This window comes from Odontomachus brunneus, unplaced genomic scaffold, assembly GCF_010583005.1.
Source record: "Odontomachus brunneus isolate Ranch 3 - 2012 unplaced genomic scaffold, Obru_v1 Obru_scaffold_032, whole genome shotgun sequence".
NCBI classification, from domain to species: domain Eukaryota; kingdom Metazoa; phylum Arthropoda; class Insecta; order Hymenoptera; family Formicidae; genus Odontomachus; species Odontomachus brunneus.
In genome coordinates, this window is record NW_022639482.1 from 2,310,732 (window position 1) to 2,333,078 (window position 22,347).

At 44.0% G+C, this 22,347-nt stretch overlaps 1 protein-coding gene across 1 annotated transcript in view; it reads left to right on the forward strand.

Moving 5' to 3' along the window:
* Nucleotides 1-22,347, forward strand: part of LOC116843437 — a 215,305-nt gene that overhangs the window by 141,516 nt on the left and 51,442 nt on the right. The window lies entirely within an intron of this gene.

Here is a 22,347-nt window from a genome sequence, read left to right on the forward strand (position 1 = left end):
AGAGAGAGAGAGAGAGAGAGAGAGAGAGAGAGAGAGAGAGAGAGAGAGAGAAAGATAGAGAAAGGGAAGAAGCAGATCCATATACACACAGCGGACGGTTGTGTGCAAAAAAGGTGTACGTCCCAGCAGGCGTTCTCGACGCAGCAGTTTGGGTCCCGATCTTATCGGCTCTCTCGTGTCGGCTGCATTGTGTTGTCGCCGGGGTTGCTGTTTGCCGCGGCAGTTGCACGTACACAGATGTGCGACGATGTGCGTTCGCGCACATGTGAGCAAGTTACATACGCGAGCGTCCTACGAGTGTTGGTAGCGATGCAGAGGGACAGGCCGAGGGGGGCAAGAGGAGCAGGCGGAGGAGGTGGAGGGACATGGTGTACGGTAGGTCCCACGAATAGGCTGGTCGATCTATCAGCCCAGCCTGATGCGCATACACGGTCCGTAGTATAGATCATCCTCAATGTCTCGGAGCCTCCCACCTAAGTATTCCCATTAAGATTGTATCGTCTGGCCAAAACTAATAACCAATCACCCCCGGTACGGCGAGTATAGGTGCTCGCGGCTTTATCATTATCCAATATATTCGATATTATAGACAGCACGCGGTACATCGCGCCTCGGACCGTACGAGTGAGAGGGTGGGTTGGCGCGGACGGGGGAGGGAGTATCATCCTCGTAATAAAGGCGTGCCTCTCGTTCCGCAGCTTTTGTACAAAACCGTCGCTTCAACCTCGGTGTTGGTTATGTGCCCCGTTCGGGCTAGCGAATGAGAATTCCGTGCCGCGAGCGAAAATATCGATATCGTTAATAGCCACCGAGGAGGTGCTCTCCTCGGTGGCGTTGTTGGCGCGACTCCATGTCCGGCTTAATCCGCTCAAGTGGGTTCATTTTATCGGCCACGGTCTGGATAAGGTGATAAAATGCGAGATCTGCGATCTCTGCGACGCGAGAAGAGAGTATCCGGGAGCGCTCGGTAAATTCGTGTTTCATCGATAACGACTGTGCGTATATGTTCGTCACTTTGTCATACACTAAAGGGAAAGTATTGTAACAGTTAACAGATGCATCTGGTTGAGTGTTTCAGTGCAATATTTAGTATTAGTGATTAGGAATGGTATCGTAGTGATTATCGTAGTGATAACCGTTTAGTCATAATTATAAAATAAATAGTAAAACAAATTCCTTATTTAATTAAACTAATTAATTGATTTGGTTGATAATACGAAATAATTTGGTGATTATTACTAAACAGTCTGACTGTTATCAAAGTATTCAGTCATTTCGTATATTTATCACTCAATGTGCTAAGTATTACTAAACAATATGATATATTTAACAGTTTGGGTGGTTATTTTGATTTTGACGATTCTACTTATCGTGGATTCCATCAATGACATTCGAAAAAAAATGTACACTCGTAAGAGATAGGAACTCGTTAGAGATCGGTCCAGCTTACAAATGTACTAGTCCTACATATCGTGCATAGATGAAACGTCAGATTTATGATGAATGTATGGTCTAAATGTGGGTCATGAAATACGCGGCAACAGCATGTCGAAATCTGGAGCGACGCGTGCGATTGTACGTAGAGATTCGTGTAATATCCGCTTCACCTCGTTCCGCGGCGCGACCTTCGTTCTACGATGCTCCACTCTAGCATATTCGGAGAATCAATTTAACAATTCCATTTGCGCAGCGATTAAATGCCTATGTCAAGGTCCCGTGATCCGACGATGGTATCATCCATCTTTCTTTATTGCGTAGGATGCATCGAAAAACTCATTACGGTACACGAGGCAGGCCGTGCCGCTGATGCAACACATTGTTGCGTACGTCCCGCCTTATAACGACTCGATAATGTTCATGAGATGCAAATTCTTTGTAAAAGGAATCCGCAGACCGTTACGCCGAGTGTTGCGCTGCAATCGGAGCGTCGGCTCTCTTAATTAATTGATAATTAGCTATTAAGTCGAGGATGACTCGGGTGTTTTTCGTCGGGTTGCTTCGATTCTGCTTTGTTCGTTGCAGTACTGGGGGCCTCTCTTTCTCTTTCTCTCTACCTCCTTTCCATCATGGATGATGGGATGATGGACTTGTATACCTCGGTAAGCCGTATTACGAAGAAATTTTATTGGGCTAATATAGAGCCCTGCGCTGTTCATAAGACTATTTCTCGAATTGAATCTAGATCAATTGACAGCGATGGATACTCTACAAGCTTGTTACGCACCGCCTTACCGGTGATTCCTTTAGTCATCGTACATGTCTTCAACTTCTCTTTGGCTAATGGCGTCTATCCGGAGGTCTATTTTCATTTGTTCTGTACTTAAGATAAAATTCCCAACTGAAGTTAAGCACTGTAGATCTGTTTCAATTTTATATATTTTATCGAAAGCCTTGGAATGTTTGGTCGCTGGACAGATTACAATTTTTGTGGAGATTCACTATTCCAAATTGATAATAATCCAGAGAAAAATAGTCTAATAAATGTTACTTTTCTCTCTTTTTCTCTGTGTCTTTCTATCTTTCTCTTTTCGATGCACGGATCCTCCGCCTTTTCCTCTTTCCCTATGGGGGGTTTCGCCAAGGCGACGTACCTGCCTGCCACACCGTCGTTTACCAAACATGGCTTCTCTGTCTTGCGACGGTTGCAGCGCGCGGTGGCTTTATTGTACTACCGTCGCCGAGTTATATATGCATATCCTGAATTCTTTGTTACACTCACGACGGACACCTACGTCCAATTTGCGCTTCTCGCAACCACGGCCAGCTACCCCCAGGAAGCGATCTACGCCGCGATCGTCTTGACAGATAATATTCACGGCTGTAAATTTATTCCACGGGTATTGAAGACTGAAGCAACTCAATGATAAAAGCTGCTTAGAGCTTTGGATACTTTTGATCAGCAGTCCGTGCGGAGATTCCGTGCTGAACCTCCTCGTCGTTCCTACATGTCGAGACACGTTGGCTCCGACCTAAAAAGGATCTTTAAATGAATATTAATGACTCGGACTCGTTGGAAGTTTCTGATGAACATATTGGTGTACAGTAGGTAAACACAAGCGAATCAATTCTTCCGGCGCACAATTGCTCTTTAGAACCAGTGTTAGGCATTAAGGGGATGCTGAACATGAAAACTTTACCGACACAACATTGACTTTTTTCTGCAAAGTTTACGTCTTGTTGCTTGCACAGAAATATAAATGCTTTTGCACAACAAAAGTAGATGCAAAAATTAATTGAAACATTGCTCAATATGTGACGAAAACGAAAAAAATATTTTTAAAGTTAAATTTTGAGCTATCAATATTTGTTTAATACAAAAATTCTGCAGGTTGTACATACCGAATCTGTGGATATTCCAATCAAAGAAATTTCAACGATCATTACTATATTTTCGGAATTTAGTTTAGATGCTAAAAAAGATACGAAATTTTTGCAGACAAATTTATGACTACATACAATTAGATTTTCCGACCACTATGATAAAGTAGAACAGAATAATTTCTCTCAGTGTATTTTGCAAAAATTATGCTTCAATGGTAATCATTCTGATCACTTCTTTCTCCTTTCATCTCTTTGAGTCGTTTATTTTTTGTAACTATTCGTACGTACTCTCTTAAAGTAAATCAATGAATAGTTACTGACATCAGTTATAAGTATAGCAGTTTCAGTGGTATACTTATAACTGGAAATCAGTGTATATTCACTGCTTTCAGTGATGTTTTACTGATTCACTTCAAGAGAGTAACATTCACTACCATTCGTGTCATCCGAGCCCATTACATCCCTCAAACTCGCGTACAGTGTGCGTCGGGGGTATCCAGCTCCCGAAACATCTCCGCTCGCGACACTCTCCACGTGCTTCCAGTCGGTCACGCTTCTCCATCCGTCAACGACGGACGTCGCGTTCCGGCGGCGCAAGTGTCACGTCGATGGACGGTGCCCCGCTGAGCTATCGCGGCGCATACAAATTGGATTAGCGTTGTAGCCCGCGCGCATGATAGATCGGGCAATTTGTCCGCGCGCGAAAACGTCGCGACGCGCGTCGCATCGACGGCGAAGAAAGAGAGAGAGAGAGAGAGAGAGAGAGAGATTCCGGACGGTCGCGTCGTGCAAGAAACGCGCGGGCGCTCGTCATACGCGCGGTGGTCCCCCAGGGCCATCATGAGCGATCGCTACACGCCGCGGCAACGTGTACTATTCGCGATGTAACTATACGTTCTCCGGTTGTTGGCAATCAACCATACGCGTCTATCCCTGACCTTCCATGCGCTGTCGGGGCGCCAATGTAAATCCGGCGGCGGCGGCGGCGGTACGCCACGCGCTTTGTTATTGCCCCGTGCGTGAGGTAGCGCTGCGAACGGAATGAAATCATGCGTGTAGGTGCGTCGTGTGTCCGCTGCTAAGTGTGGGAACACGTTAGTGAACATGTATGATTGAATAACTGGCTCCTGTGGGGTTTTTCTGCGCAATTACGTATCATCTATGTGGCATTGACGGTGTATCGTGGGACTCACGGTATTGTATCGCGACACCCTGAGATATACCAGGTGTAGAAGTATGAAACCGGAATTCCCCTATAAATGGTGCCAGCGTTCAGTTTAGTGACCGTAAGACCGCTACTGCCGCGCTATTATATTCTCCTAACAGCTGACGAATATTGTCAACAAACATAACCCCAACTTTCATTCTCTAGTATATTTTTGTATAACCTTAAACATGTCACGTTTCGAGCCTACTAACTATGATTTGCGGACAGCATTGATTTTCTGTTATCATTTAAAGAAAACTGCTGCAGAATCACATCGAATGCTTGTCGAAGCTTACGGTGAATATGCTCTTGGTAAATCTCAGTGTTTCGAGTGGTTTAAAAAATTCAAAAGTGGTGATTTTGACGTGAGGAACGAAGAACTATGAACTATGAACTATGAACTATGAACTGCTGAAACCTGGTCAAACCGTCAATACTAATCGCTACCAACAACAAATGATCGATTTAAATCGAACATTGACTAAAAAACGACCAGAATATGCAAAAAGGCAACACAATGTCATTTTGCTCCATGATAATGCCCCATCACATACAGCAAAACGGGTCAAGGAAACGATCGAGTCGTTCAGTTGGGAATTACTACCGCATGCGGCTTATTCTCCAGACTTGGCTCCGTCCGATTATCACCTGTTCGCATCGCTAGGACACGCTCTCGCTAACCAACGCTTCGATTCGTATGAAAATGTGGAAAAATGGCTAGATAACTGGTTCGCTTCAAAAGATGAAAAGTTTTTTTGGCACGGCATTCATAAACTGCCAGAGAGGTGGGAAAAATGTGTTCAAAACAGTGGAAATTATTTTGAATAAAGTATTATTTATCACTTTCGAACAACAGACGTCTTATTTGTATAAAAAAATTCCGGTTTCATACTTCTACACCTGGTACAGGTGTTCCTTCCGTGCTCTCTTAAAGTGAATCGGTAAAAATATTTCTGATTGGATCAATAAAAGAAATATTTCACTGGTGATCAGTGAGTATTCACTTATTTTCAGCAGAGAAAGTCCCATTGCTCTTTCTTGTATCTCACTGATTTTGATCAGTGGAAGTAAGATTTCACTGTAAATCTGTAGTACGTAAATTATAGTTGTATGAAATATAACTTTTTGTTTACTCAAAAAATGTTTTGCTGGTCCAAATGAAATTCTAAGGGTCGGCTTTTCAATAGCAGTTTAAGCTTGGATTCAAGTTTAAATTCTATTCTAACAATGCGTTTGTTTTGTTTAAACAGAGTTTAAGTTGAAATTTAAGTTTAAACTATCATTGAAAAACCGATCCTAAATGTTACAGTTAAAATTTATCGTTATAATTTATATTTTTTGTATCAAGCAATAAAGGTATAACTCTATTGTTTTTTGTATTTCCTAGAAAATTGTCTGTAGGACGTAGAATTTACAGCAGCAGCATTCTAACAATATCTGCAAGTGAATTTAGGGGGGTGTGAAGATTATACATTCGTTTGTCTCTCGTCACTAATATTTTTTGTCTACTACAGTCACTTTTTACAGTAAAAAATATAATTGATTTTAATCTGGATAGACGCCACAAAAAGACTTTCTTACTAAATTTCACAAATAGTTCAGGTAGAAATTTTGTCTGTCATCTATATTGATTAAATACAAAACATCGCAGTATTTACTAGTCTTTATCAATCTTAGCTAATTTCTCATATTTTGATCATTTTCGCTATGACTATAAAATAATTTTTTTTGAGTAGCGTGTTGATGATGGAACATTTTTGTGTTGATGATCTAACAGTTTCTGTGTAATTTGCGTGTGATGGCACTGTTTGTGTTTGCAAACTGCATCAGGAGTTTTTATAACATATGAGAAGATAATTTCTTCAAATTGCGTAGTGGAATCGATAGTTTAATCGGGGTGGGCTACAGATAGACTTTTTTGCTAAATTTCACAAATAGTTTACATAGAAATTTTCAGTGTATATATTATTTGAATAGAGTTAGCTTCGAGAAAAACCTTGAACCTCTGTTAAAGAGTATCATTGAGTGGCTTGATTCGATGCATTATGACGGACGTTCAATCGTAACCGTAGAAGTTACAAATCACTTACTCGACTATAATGTTTATAACGAGATGTGCTTTTTTATCGTTCCTCTCGTTATTATGATATTGGAGAGTGTAAGTACGCGGGGTATAATTCTGTCGTTAACGCTTACACTTTACGGGAAGTAATGCGCGCGTAGGCTGAATCATTAGAAAATTATCGAGGCCATCTGTGGCCTCACGTCACTTTTGAATGTATACGAGCGGCGCGATAAAGCCTCGCTCTAACGAGTTATTATAAGTCTTACTAACGGGTCACCGTTGTACATTAGCGCTTACAGTAATATCCTTGAAAACATACATCATCGCGCACAACATTGCGCATCTTAGAAGTCCGTACGGGATCGTAATAACCATGGAAAAGGCAGTAATTACATATTTTCAAAGCGCGCGCCCGCGCGCCGGCACGCACTTCGCAGCCTATTAATGAGTAGTTAATGAACAACTGTCATCCGTAATTACTCGGATCTTCATGCATGTAGACGCGGATTTACATCTTCGGTTCCGTGCCCGAGGAATTAACGCAACGTATGGCAACATTATTACAAATTAAACGACGCAGCGATGTTCTCCTTCTCTACCTCTTCCTCTCCCTCTCCTCCTCTTTATCTTTCGCGAGCGAGCGAGTGAACGTAGCAATTGCTCGGCCCAGCGTGAAATTGGACGTTTGAAAAAATCATTACAAGACACACAAAGGAGTTCGTTTTAAACGCCAGTCGTCATGGGAACTTGCTTGCGTAAGAATGTTATAATTTGAATATAATTAAGTCCCCACACAAATCGAGAGCGCGCTAAAACACAAACAGCGGAGACTTCTTATGCCCGTTTCTACCAACTATGGTTAACTTAACCTGGCTGGCTATTCCAACGGAATTGACCAATCGCATTTCTCTTTGTCAGAATTAAAAGATGTGATTGGTCAATTCCGTTGGAATCAGCCGGTTAAGTTAAGCAAAGTTGGCAGAAACGGGTATTAAATGGACTCCGTCGCGGTACTGTTTCGTGTTACTGTCGATCGTCGAGAGGAGAAAAAGTGTCAAGAGTGCAGTTTGCGATTCTTCGTAATTAAATATAAAGCGCATAACGAGCAGTACCGGATGCAGTAACGCAATATGCATAGCGCGCCATCAATTCCGCTAATGGAGCAACATATCTTCGGAATCACAGATTGAACCGCAATAATCCTATAAATTAATACACTATCCACTTATATCCGGACAGTTATGTACAACGTACGTGCTCGTCCCTGATAAGGTCCGCAATCGCCTCTAGGCCCTCGCGCGCGGCTCTTCTAGGATATATACCGTGTACATCGCGACTCACGGTGGTCTACGCCGCCGACGAGTGATTACTGCACGTCTCCCAGGAACACACACGTACACCGGGACGTATGTATTCTCCCGGCTCGTTGGCGATCAACCATCCACCCCTATTCAAAGCTCGCGCGATTCGCGGCGCAGCAATGCCGCGTGTAAACACAGCCGAGACGCGCGACGCTCCGCGTTGCGCTTCGTGGCGATACCTGGACGCGCTGGGAGGCTCATCGAGTCATGTTATACTGTGTAATCGTACACCTCGCTTCGCATAAGCGCACGCACACGAATACATATGCACATGTGTTGGCGAAAATCATCGACGTTGCCAAAAAATCGGTTTTGTAGCGAAATAATCGCGTTTCAGAAGTTTCAGATTGCAAAGTCGACTAAAAGTATAGAAACTGCATTGAGAGAAAAAAATGACTGATCCAACTGAAAGCATGCACTGAGAGAAATTATCCGATAAAAAATTGACAAACGGATATTTAAGATCAAATTTCGATCAATTTTTATATCCGATCAGAATATCCGATTAAATTTAATTGAATACTTCTGATGATAATGGCATTTCGTCCATAGATAAACCAATCAAAAAATTATAGACCAATATTTATTATCGGATGTCTCCTGAGCGGATACAAAAGTTCATCAGTATTTTGATCGGAAATGTCCGTTTGTTAATTTCTTATCGGATAATTTCTCTCAGTGCATAACATCTCATACATAGTTCTTGTCTACACATTTAAACATAGAGTGTTATACGTTAACCCTGTTTAGAGTAACATTTTGTCTAGAGTAAGATTTTGAATGCGTGGCAGAGGAAGGATATTATCGCGACAGAGGTACGCGCGATGGCGAAAATACGAGGAGGGGTTTCAGTAGCCGACGAGCATGGGGCTTCCGTATCTCGTAAACTCAACGACACACGGGAGTTCTTGTAATGTTACACCACCTCTGCCATCTCTGCGCTCCGTCGTACCTCATTGTGGCGGAGAAGCGTTGATACATACGCCATATCATTCGGAAGCGACCGTTCTCGTACCGTGGATGAGCGCGCGAGTGTCCGGGAGGTAACCGAATCCACGAGAAGGGGTCCTTTGACGAGCGAGAAATAAGGGAGGCTTAGCTGTGATCTGCTCGGTCACAGGATCCTCCTCGACGACCTCCTTCTTCGTGCGTGATTTATGCCGGCTGAACGTGTCTGCATGAATTACAAGAAGGCCGAGTATCTTTTCGTATCCATGCGATAGTTAGGCGAGGTAGCGAGGAGGAGGAACGCGGCGCGAAACCTTTTCCGTCGCGAAGAGCGTATTACACCGCGCAGGGGTGGAAATAATAGTCGGTTCGTTGAAGTTAAAAGAGACAGCGCCGGCGAGTACTTCCACAGATGCGCGTCGCGCTAAGGAAGGTCGTTCCACCACGACACTGGCCGTTGGAGGTGAAGGCACCCGGCGGGGAGACTAACTGAGCACCGCTCTACGGGTGCTCCTAACCCAGATGATATCGCGCTTAGATATACAACGCGGGATTTTATGGCGTATTACAGGACGGTATAAGGTATATAATGGCTTTATGCGTACGTACTGGACGTAACTTGCTGCGAGAGGGTCGCTTTACGACCCCGTCGAATCTTATTTCATGTGAACGCGGACGCCCGCGGAGGAAGAGAGAGAATCCGGAGGGGGAACGTTGAGAAATCTGAGAGCGCGCACCGCGTCACACCAGATCAATTCTTGGTCGGGCTCATTAATGAATCCCTACCGGTCGATTCAGCCGTGCGGATCAGGGGCTCTTAGCCCGAGGCCCCCGAATAAATCTCGGAGCCCGTCAATTTGGGTAACAGAAAAATTAAACGTTTATTTGCATACTAATCTCTAATTGATACTCTGCATCGACCAAACGAATTTACTTCTCTAGTATTTTATTAACTGCTCTTAGGATCGATTTTTCAATAGCAATTTAAACTTAGATTTATGTTTTATTCTAACAATGTGATTGATCTGTTTAAATAGAACTTAAGATTAAATCTAAGTTTATATTATTATTGAAAAATCGATCCTTAAGGTGAATCAGTAAAAATGTCTCTGATTGAATCAACAAAAAGCTAATCAGTTGAAAGACAAAGGCTGATTGAATCAACTATTTCACCGATAATCAATGAGTATTTACTGCTTATCAGTGAAATATTATCTGTTTAAATAGAACTTAAGGTTAAATCTAAGTTTATATTATTATTGAAAAATCGATCCTTAAGGTGAACCAGTAAAAATGTCTCTGATTGAATCAACAAAAAGCTAATCAGTTGAAAGACAAAGGCTGATTGAATCAACTATTTCACCGATAATCAGTGAGTATTTACTGCTTATCAGTGAAAACATTCTCATTTTATTTCTCACCAATTTTAGCCAGTGAAAGTAAAGTTTCATCGCAAAATCTGCAATACACTTATTTGTTATACGTTATACCAACATTTGTAACGATGGAATAACCTCCATGCGGCTTGCGTGCAATGGCACTGCCTATGTTTGCAAAGTATAGAAATGAGGGAAATAATCGCTACTATTAACTGACCCTTTCAGCGAACTCTTGCTGATTACAATGCTGTACGTATAACCACCACCAGTTGTAATTATAGCATTAGAAAGAGGATTTAGAGTTTTCTTTGCAAACTTTGCTACGTTACTTTATGCATTTGAAAATACTCTGAAAAAGAACTCGTAGGCTTCACCAGACTACTGAAGGAATCCTCAGTATGAGAGAAGTTAAGAACTGTTGGTTATAGGGAACATGTTTATAAACTACGCGCGTGGTAGTTCCCGACTCTCGTTACATTCTTTAAGTATCTCAAAGCACCGAAGACTTCGATGCACGACCATAGCCCGTTAATGCGTAGCCACTAGTGTATATTCTCAATAGTTTCTTATTAAGATTCTGAGAACAGCGTGTAAGATGCAATCTGGGAAAGGTCGTGGAGATTGCGTATGGATGTACGTCTGTGTGGGATCTCTCGTTTGACGATTTTACTGCTCAGCTCAGGACTACATCTATATCGCCTCCCTATTTCTACCGGGAAAATGAATTACACGTCATCGATAACCACGTTAAACCGTCGTATAGAGAGTGACTCCTCCGTCCGACGACGATGGAAGGGCCGACCTCACTTACTAGAAGTACCATCAGTCTTTTCCTGTATAGTTTAGTCGCTCGTAGGATTAGATCAATTAAGCGCGGAAGTGCGGCCCGACGTTTCACTCGAGTCGGTCTTGCCTGATGTGGACCCAGTACTTGTGAGTCGGTCAAGGCGAGGTTGATCGATGCCGGTCTCGCGTCTTATGAATGAGCGGCAACAGGCGGTGTCGGATTGCGGGGAGCCGTTTTCCTATACCAAGAAGTGTTCCGATGGGGTGGACGTGTATTTACTGCCCACGTTCGGCCGCTTAATTATAAAATAATTGTTATTTATCTTTGACATTAGCGGGATATCGGATGGCTTATCCGCCATCGGAACAGCTCGCGTCAGGCGTGCGGGTAGGTGCGCGAGAAGGTGCGAAGAAGACGCGGAGAGTCTCAGAAGGGCGCGAGAGCGGGAGAGATCCTTCTCTCTGGCCGTCGCCACGCTCGAGCTCGTCCAGGAGAGGACGTGTCGATTTATCTAGGCACTCGATCGAGACGAATTAACGGCTCGGGAGCCGGTAACTTAAGCCAACGCGTTTGTCGCCGGGACTCCCTCGAATCCTGGCAGCCGAAAGGGACCAGCGCGAGCAAGATGGTCGTTACACCGGCTTTCCTACCAATTGTGGCTTTCTCCGAGCCGGAGATACGAGCGGCAAGTGGAATCGCGATTATTCAACGACTATGTGAGAATCGACGTTACGATAGGAAGGTGCGGGAAGGCTTTGTAGCCACGTGAGCGCCTCACGTTTGACAACTAGCCCCACACTCGGGCGACACAATGGGTGAGGCTAGTTGTCAGACGTTAAAACTCGAAATGGGTAAATGGTCCGACAGTGCTGATCTCGCCGGTTACTGTCAAACAGGTATTAGATAGATTGAGAGTAGTTTTTTGTTTCTTTTGCTCTAGAAGACTTTGGAAGCTGTCAATATATTTTTGCGGATCTCATGCTCTTCATCGTCAAATTTTATTTTGTTCCCAAATATTTAATGAAATTTCGCACGACTGTTTTCTGGAAGAATATATCGTGTGGTCGACACTTTGCGAAAATCTTAGGCTAACAACGTCGCGTCAAACAATCTGCGGCGTATCATCCTCTACGTAGATGTCCCGATACGTTCTCCTCCGGGGTCCGACAGCCGGCTGCAAATCATGCCGCCACGATCGCAAGTAAACTGAGTTACGAGCATCTCGGTTTCCATCGTCTCGCTCCTCTCTTTGTCATTCGTGCAGAAACGGCACGGCCGCGGCATTGCCGGCGAAGGGGATCGATGGCGGATCTAAATGACGATCAGGCACGCGCGTTCCACCGCGACGACGTTTCGATATGTCTGCGGACGGGATGGGAGCAGCTCGTCGTGCGTGGAAGAAACGACGGCGCGAGTATCGGCGGATCGAGGGAGGCGCAAGCAGAAGCAGAAGCAGAAGCAGAGAAAGAGGAGGAGGAGGAGGAGGTGTAGGAAGGTGAGAGGCGAGAGACGGGAGTGACAGCAGGGCGGGTCGTGCAAGAAGAAGAAAGTATCGAACGATGCGAGTCGCTCGAACGAGATCTCCAAGTATCGGCTGGGCTAATTAATCCCGGAGCCGTCTGGCGCAAATGACAGGAACGATCGGATCAGTGGGTAATATATTACTACTCGTTTCAGCAATCACTGCCCGAGCCTAGGACGGAATCGTCGTGCTTGTAGCACATGGGCCAAGAGAAAAAGTGGAGGAGCGCGAGGCGCGTGGGGAGAACGAGGTCGGTTGGTCGGTCGGGTGGGCGGGGGAGGGAGAAAGAGGGCCCGGTTGAAGGGTGGAAGGTCTCATTACGACGTGGGAACCTCAAAGCCGAACAACGGGTAAGCAATGATAATTTATGACCATCTATGACCCCGAGCGCGATCGATCACGTAACGCCGCGGTTACTTTACCTCGAAAGGATCACCTTCAACACGAGCGAAGAGAAGAGTCGATGGTAGACGCGCGTTTGAAGAATCAACGGGGGATGGATCGGACGTTGATTGAGCAAGACACGATCTTAATAATGCAAATTAATTAGAAGATTAGAAAATTAACACAAATTAACAAAATACCTGCGGTCGTTCCCTGACCGAAAGAGTCTTCTGAGGAAGTGAACTGAGATGTTCATGAAACGCGTGCGCGTCGAAAACAAATCTATGAAGGACGTGGCGCCAACCCGGAAGCGAGACCAGTCATTAGCAAAAGTGTCGAATTAATCTACTTACAGCGCGCCACACAATATCGTGTCTCGAATACCACGAGAGTGTTGCGATATTACAATATTGCATTCGCTATCAATTCTTTGATCGCAGATGAGACGCGCTTGCCGGCTCGATCAGCTTTGAGCACTATATTATCGTGCGCCGCTTCCACGCGATAACGCACGCGTCTCGTATCGCGCCATCGTCGAGATATTTATCGCCTCGCCGTGCTCCCCAGCAGCAAATTACTGTAAGGTCGGCTCGTAATACGGAAAGTTTCCGGGGCTGCTTGAAACGCGAATGCGGCGGGAGGTGTGCATTAGTCAGAGGCGCGTACGCGGAATCGCGGCCGTAAATAACGCGGCCATCTGATTTTTCGCCTCGCGACGCCGCGGGTGAATCCGAAATTCGGCGGCACGCGAGACCCTCGTAAATAAGAGCGGATCCCGGGCGGCGAAAAGAAGAACAGGTTTACGAGGCAGGATGCACTACCGTGGCAGCCTCCTCTCTCTCTCTCTCTCTCTCTCCCCGCCTCTCCCTCCCTCCCCCGTCTCTTTCTCTCACAGCATCTTTCTTCTCGCCGTCGTCCTTGCTCGCCGTGTCGTTCTTTCTCCGCTCGATCTCCTATCGATCCCCGCTGCCCTTCGGCGGCAAAAACGCCCGGCCGCCAGTACACGGAGACGCATTACCGGCCGCGTCGTTATAATTCGTCACTGTCGCGTAATGATCCGTGAATGTGCGCGCCCACTCTTATACGCTTTCTTTCTGCCCTTCCTGCCATTGCCATTGAAGGGCCCCACGGAGGTTGTCGATGGCCTTAACCATCGCGGCTCTCCCGCCGCAACCCCCTCGTCCTCCGGCAACCGCTGCGCCGCGGCGTGAAAGGATCGCCAGTTCGCGATCAATAGTTCATTACGAGAAACAAAAATGCACAGCCCGACAATGGCGCGATCCGCGGTCCGCATCGAACAATCGACCTAACTATATACGATTTCTCTCCCTCTCCCTCCCTCCCTCCCTCTCTCTCTCTCTCTCTTTTCTTCTCGCTCTCTATCCCGCGGCGAATGACGCGGAATACGTTGCCGGAGGAGTTGCAACGGGAAAACGCACGAGCCCGAACAGGGGACGAAGGATAAGAGGGCGGAGAGGAAGGAGAAGAGAAAAAGAAACGGCTGAAGAGAGAAGATACGGAGAACAACGAGAGAAAGAGAGAAAAATGGAGGGAGAGAAGATCGAGATGAAGCGCTGGGTGGCTCGGCCAATTCGAGGATCGAGTGTGTGTAGGATGAGAAGAAGACCAAAACTCCGGATGATGGAGAAGCAACGAGTTTATGAGAGCGTATCTCTACGTAGAAGAGAAAAAACTCGGGGAACGGTTACGCGAGCGATGAGATCTGAGTTCGCTCCTTGTATTAGGTCTATTATTAGATCGCTATGGCACATGATCGCTGCGGCGTATCACGGCGTATCGTTTGGAGGCGGAAAGGAGTATATTTACACTGAGAAAATAGAGCGGTTGGTTCGACAAAATCGGCGGTCACCGGCCATCAAAGAAACATTGGATCTATTCAAGAAAATACACGTTAATGCAATAATAAGTTGCGTCGATATAGTGATTTAGTATTTTGTTGAATAGATCCAATATTTCTTTGATGATCGCCGATTTTGTCGACCCAACCGCTTTTTTTTCAGTGTACCAGAGTTCATGGTTGCGTTGCGCAACCTTTCTTAACTCCGGATCTGCGCTTCTATCTAAATGCGTAAATATTGACCGAGCCGTAAAGTGCTCGCTCGTCGAACGAATTGGAAATGGATTGTATGTTATCAGTTATTGCTTAATTAATTAATCAGTCGCCCGGAGAGAGTACGGTTATAAGATACCGTAGTTCCAACGGCACGGTGGCCCGGCTCTCGTCCGGGCGATCGTCGCGACGCGCAATTGAAATTAAACCGTCGGAATTCGAGAGGGTCCGTGTTAGATTATCCGGGTCCGTATTTTATTTTATCTCACGCTCTCAACTTGTTCGCCCGGTGGACACTATTTCCACAGCTGTACAGGACGGCTGCTTGTTCTGCACGGTGGTCGGACTCCTCGAAACGCCACGTCCGATAATTCGTATTTAAACGACGACTATGGCGGGCGGCACCGTTTGTTTAGATCCGTGTGCTGTCCGTTATAGCGCGTAAAGAACCAGCGAACAAGTAACTTTCAGAGTCGTTCTTAACTTATCTATTTTATCGCTATCGAGATAATGTTCTCTTAATTCTTAGATATCGGCTTTCACGCAGATACACACACACATAAGTCTCGAAAGAAATGTATTAAATGCTCTGTCTCTTAAAATCCTTTTTAAATTTGCATGTAAATACATTATATGAAATAATCTTCCAAACATTTTATTATTATTTATTGTATTGTTTTATGATAAGGTATTTTCTATTCATTTATGCACCAGTATACTTTCTATTGAGATAGGGAAGACCAACTCTGTCATATTTTTTATATATTGATTAAAAAGAGTTGTATGTAATATTTTTTAATATTGTGCATATTTTTATATAGGGACAAATTTAAACCCATAGAAGGAGGAGGGCGTACCAGTTAGCGGCGAGACACCGTTCGAGATATGCGTATCTTTTCGTTCCAGAGAGAGAAAAATATCGAGAGCGCGGCTTTGCTAGGCCGGGACTCGAACCCGGGTCTTGTCGAGCAACTGCTCTAAATCACTGAGCTATCTACGCTCCACGCTCGCGACACTCTCATCTCCCTAGATAACGCTCAGAGATGCCGTTCGGAAGCGATATCTCTGGCGCGATCCCGAGTGCACGGCGACTACAGAGAGAAACAATGTTATTGTACCAAATGGTACAGCTGTCAAAATCAAATTTTCTCTCAAAATCAAAGGTTGCTATCCTTTAAGACTTACTGTCCATGTATGCCCGTCTCCACCGTTGTCCCACCTCATCCGGTGCAAATAATACAAATAATCCCCGGGGTCGACATCAATTTTTTGGCAGCCCCCGGGTGCTTGAACGCAATGCACCATGGGGGATCCACCACAGAAGGAGGTGGCGGCGGGACGCCGTGCGTTTGATAGAAGTAAAATATTTTTATTATATATATTTTAAACAAAAAAGTTATTAAGTTATGAGCAAAACCGTGCGAATATTTATTCCATACCTAGGATTGGTAGGAACGGGCATTAGAAAGATGCCGATAATTGTGTGGTTTACTCCGCGTTTTGATCTATTATCTTCCGCAATCCTTTGCATATATTGTTTTACAAAATTGCAACGATATAAAAATATAATTGTTCCACTATACTTAAAAAATTCGAGATTGCTTTTTATACAACTCAATAAAATATTTTTTAATTAATAGAATAAGGTAATAGTCCTAATTATGGGTTATTTAAGGTTAGAATAATTTTCAATCATTTACATAAATTTGTCGATTAAACATTAATTAACTGTTAATATCAATATAACTACCAGTATAGCTTTAAGATAAAACTATTAGACTTTCAGTTAGTTTATCCTAAATTATACAAAAATAATTAGAAACATTTAAGTCCCAACAATGAGCCAGCAAATATTATATGCCCGTATAAGACGGCTTATATAATACCTAATTTTATATTAATGATTTACATTATGTGTTTTAGTCTATGTAGAATAATAATATACGTGACACAACCTGCTAGCAGTTTCATCAATAAAAGTCGATAATTGCTATCCTATATTTTTCTCTTAAATATTAAGAATTTTTGTGAATATAATCTGAAAATATATAACTGCAAAAGAACTAAGGTGGTATGAAAAATTGTTTCCGTGTTTTTGCACTATATATGTGCTTTTTTAATACATTAATAAACAAAGCTTGATCCAAAATTGATATCCGACTCATAATTCGAACTGTTACCTTACATCGCGAATAAAACAATAAATATTCCAATGCGAATAAATTAATAAGAGAACCCTCTTCTACATGAAATTTATCATTCGCCATTTACGAAGGAGTCTCGACCGTCTGCTCGATAGGCAGATGCGCGTTTTGCAATTATAAGATGAATTGCACGATAACTCACATCTCAAGAAAAGTTTGTAACCACCGGCGTGTGCATAAGCGAAGGACGTAACGATTTCCAGTATTATCCCCGCCGCCATCATCATTGCTATTTCGTCCTTCCGACGTCGGAAGTTATTGCAACATACACTGCATATTTAATTTTTCATCTGCTCGTCAGCGAGGTTTTCCGCGATTCCGGCACTTCTTAACTCTCACGAGTCGCAACCTAAAAACGCATATCCACGGATACTCATTCCGGAGAGCTCGGCCGCGCCGTAAACGAATCGAACGAACGCCGCTCGTCGTCGGTGTCGTTACGCCGCATAAAAGAGTCTCGCTTTGCATCCATCGTTCCGACGTACATACATACATACATACATCGGCCGGCTCGATCGTGGAATTCCACAGATTCCCTTGTTAGGCTGCAGGTGCACGTTCTACTCCTATGCCGGCTTCTCGTCGCGATCCGTTGCTCTCCGTCCGCTCTCGAAGAGGAGCCGGCAGCTCGCTGCCTCGGCGTGCCTTGGCGCCGCCGCCGGTACTCTGTCGTCCGTGGAAAAACGACGAGGACGTACATATTTCGAAAATGTCGTTACTCAACGGACGCGGAGCTGACTCTAGGAGAAGAGCGACGGCCTAAGCAAGCAGGCGCGGCTTGGCAAAAGGGTCTCAATAAAATAAACAAGTCTGCTTTATGAGTTATTCGCGGGGCGAGGCTCATACGCCGCGAAAAACGCCGGTGCGGACATGCCGCGGGCTGGAAACGGGCTTGGACAGGAAGGAAGACAGAGAGAAAGAGGGAAAGAGAGACACACGGACAGGATGCGGAGTCGCGATTCGAGTGGCTCGCTCCGGATGTCAGCGGAACTTTGGAACTATCGCTAGCGATAGTTAGTCGATACCCCGCTCGTCAGTGTCCACGAGGACATAGGATTACACCTGGCGTCTAATCGAGCGTTCGTGGAAGAGATTTCGTTGTCACCAAAAACGTGAATTTGTCCTACCGCCGACAGACGCTTCCATTTAATGAGCGACGGGCATACGAAAGTCTCAAGATTTGATGGAAAAGTGATTTGACTTAAACAGATTGTACTTAAAGACAGATTAACGGGTAAACGGGTTGTTGTTTTGCATAAATTCTAAGCGCAGATCTTAACATGTATGCTATCAGCATCACACATGTGTGGCACAATGATTTTTCATGAGAAATTAGGAACACATATATTTTTTATTAAACTAACAGTAAGATTTGTAACGGCACATAAGGAGCAAGCACGGATGTCTTAGTGCTATTAAATACTAATATTACTTTTTAATATTAATATGATTGTGGGAGGATAAAATTGTCCAGTATGTTAAACGCACGTATCGAAATTTTTTCTTCAATTATCGTACGCGGAGAATCTACTTTCCATACTTAGATCGATCCTTGAGTCCCAATTTTTATATATATATTTTTTATTAAAATCCCAAACCTCATTAAACCGATGACTCAAATAGATTCATTATATATGTTGCGAAAAAACTGCCTCCGCCAGGACTCAAACCTGGAACCTCTCCACTGGACAATTTTATCCTCCCACAATCATATTAATATTAAAAAGTAATATTAGTATTTAATAGCACTAAGACATCCGTGCTTGCTCCTTATGTGCCGTTACAAATCTTACTGTTAGTTTAATCTATCGAGGAGCTTAATCTATCGAGGAGCTTTCTATTATTACAGTTTATATTTTTTATGTTATTTTTTATATTATTATTACAAATTAAGTTTGTATTGTACTCTTCAAATTTTTTGGAGTGGAATTTCACTAAATAATAGCAGTATTTTCACTTAAAGCGATAGTAAAAATACTGTTTCTTGAAATCGCAAAAGTTGATATTGCACTCAAAGTTTAGAATATAAATTCTGATTTCATAATGAGAGAAAAAAGAAAAAAATAGTTTTTTCTAATCGGATACAAAAATTGATCGGTATTTTGATCGGAAATATTTCGTTTGTTAATTTTTTATTGAATAATTTCTCTCAGTGTATAGTTAAAAAATTAATTATAGGAAAAGTTTATATTTTTATTTAACCTTTAGAGAATCCCGATGGAAATTTAAAAATACTGTTTCTCAAATAAAAATTTCATGCAACTTATATTTCTTCTAAATATCACATTTATAATTAATATCCAGAACAAATACGATAATTATGAACCAATATTTCTCATCGAGTATTTCTGATCAAATCATCAATTAATTTTTCTATCCAATCAGAAAACATCTGATAAGAAATATCGGTTCATAATTTTTTGATAGGTTTATCTGATGAAATGCCAGTATGATCGGAAGTATCTGATAAAATTTAATCGCATATCCTGATCGGACACACAAATTCATCGGAAACGTCCGTTTGTTAATTTTTTTATCAGGTAATTTCTCTCAGTGTAATAGCGAGCGTGTTAATATGTGTTTACATCGTGGACGCAATCTTTTTAATTGCAACTCGATTTCATCGCGTCGCGATTCGTCCTTCGCGAGACGCGCGTCGCAAGGCGTGGATGCAACCATATTTCTCTTTCGCATGGAAAGTGCTTACTCGTGGAACGTTATCCACGACGGAGACGTTACGAACGGGCGATAGCGACGCGAGGCAACAAATTTCACCGTCGCACTCGCGATTACCACCCGTCGCTAGCGTGAAATCGAATAACGGACACACTCGTAAACGTCCGATAATTCAGCGTGTGGTATCGCGGGAACACGGGGTTAAAGTGCCGTAGACGTCGTCATAATTAAAATCGATTTCGATTACTTTACGGCGCGGGATCGCGGTTCCGATAAAACGAACAAAGTGCGACCGCCATGAGGAAGCCGTATCGGCTATCGCGCGAGATATTTCCAGCGTTCGGGAATAGTCGGCCGACGGAGACGCGGCCCACGGTATTGTCCGTGTCGTGATGGTGACGCGCCGCCAACGTTAACTCGCATGAGAATACCGTATTCGCCAATTTGCACTTTCAAGGCGGCGCGTCGGAGGAAGAACGGGAATGGCATTCGCTCCGGGCGAGCGCGAAAACGCGAGTGTACGACTGCAGAAAGAGAAACAGAGAGAAAGAAAGAGAGAGAATGAGAGAGAGGGAGGGGGAGGGGGGCTATTTAAATGACGAAAGAAAGCCGTCGGGGACCGTCGGAGAGAGAGATCGACTCTCGCGCGTAGGTCAATATATTCATTGGCTGAGGAGACCCCGTGACGCATTCTCCCGCATGTACACCTTGTACCACTGCGTTTCTCCGCGTATCGGCGCGTAGTTAGGCCGCGCGAGTGGAAAAAGGCCGCGGCGGTTGCGCTCGGCGCGCACCGTGAAATCGAGTTGACTAGAGTATAAATTGTCCGGAAGTGGATGATTCGATGGCAGACGGCGGGGAGAAGGGGGGGGACGCGTTGTAGTCTCGGCTGGTTCTCTCCTGACAACCTCCTGTGCGAGACGGACGTTTAACTCGTAACCGGCAAGACATCCGAGCGCTGATCCTACGTAAACCGCTTTTAATAATTCCACGATTTGCGCTGCGAGCGATTCGTTCGGGATTCTTCCGAGACAGCTCGGTTTCGCGAATTCCGCGTGTATTGCGCGACACGCTGCGCACTTAGCGTTGGTGTGCGTGCGCGGCGGCTCTTGTGAGGTCAGCGGATCATTAATCGTCGGGTTAATAAAACGGGATAAGCACCTAGCTAACTTCTTAATCATACGTAAGAGAAGAGATTCCAAAAGCTCGAGAGCTGTTTCTACACATGGAGAGAACTGCTACTGTGGCCACGTCTACATATTCTATAGTTAGAGGGAAAATTTATGTGGTTTCAAGTTAAGTAGATACTATTAAGTTGCTATAGTTATATGCCTAACCTTACAGTTCTCACAGTCACAGTTCTTATATTACGTAATGTTCAGTTATTACATTCTCATATACAGAGTGTCCCAGACTCTTCTTCGCAATTTTTATGGAGACGTAGAACGGATTGAGTTGAACATGAAAGTCCTATACACTGAGAAAAATTACCCGATAAAAAATTAACAAACGCATATTTCCGATCAAAATACCGATGAATTTTTATATATGATTAGAATATCTTATTAAATTTAATCGGATACTTCCGATCATAATGGCATTTCATCAAACAAACTAAAAAATTATAAACCGACATTTTTCATCGGATGTTTCCTGATGGGATTCAACCGTTATTGAATCATTAATGGGATAAACAAGTGTTTCAAACGGCCCGAGATGATGAGCGACCGGTTCGGTTTGCGGTCGAACTGCTACGTTGTTTGGGAGTCTACTTGGGAGTCTACTTGGAAGCGAGCGTAGCTCGCGAGTAGGATGCCGCTAGTGCGACGGAGACTAAGGGTCGGTTTATCCAACCTCTTGCTAAGCTAACTAACAGTTAAATCTTATGTCTGTTTCTATCTAATTTAAAGGAGAAATAAAGACAGACGTATGAGTTAACTGTTAGTTAGCTTAGCAAGAGGTTGGAAAAACCGGCCCTAAGTCCTGTGCGGACTTAGAAATGAGCGTGGCTCGCGTGAGGAATATCGCAGGCGCGACAGCGACTAAGTCCTGTACGGACGTATACTAGATTCACACTGAACGCGATTAGCGACGAGCGATGAGCGATATCCAATGAGAGCTCTTATTTCTTTTTAAAGCAATACTTTTATTGGATATCGCTCATCGCTAATCGCGTCCAGTGTGAATCTAGCATTAGAAGCGAGCGTGGCTCGCGCAGTAAGTGTCGCAGACGTGCCGGTAACTAAATCCTATGCGGACTTAGAAGCGAGCATGGCTCGTGCGGCAAATGTTGCAGGCGTTATAAAACTACGTTCTGTCGAACGATGTATAATATCTGCAGTGCTTGAGATATCGCAAGAGATAAGCATCCACTCGTGATGGAGGCGACTAAGTAATCTGAAGAGATCTCGCGAACCCTCAA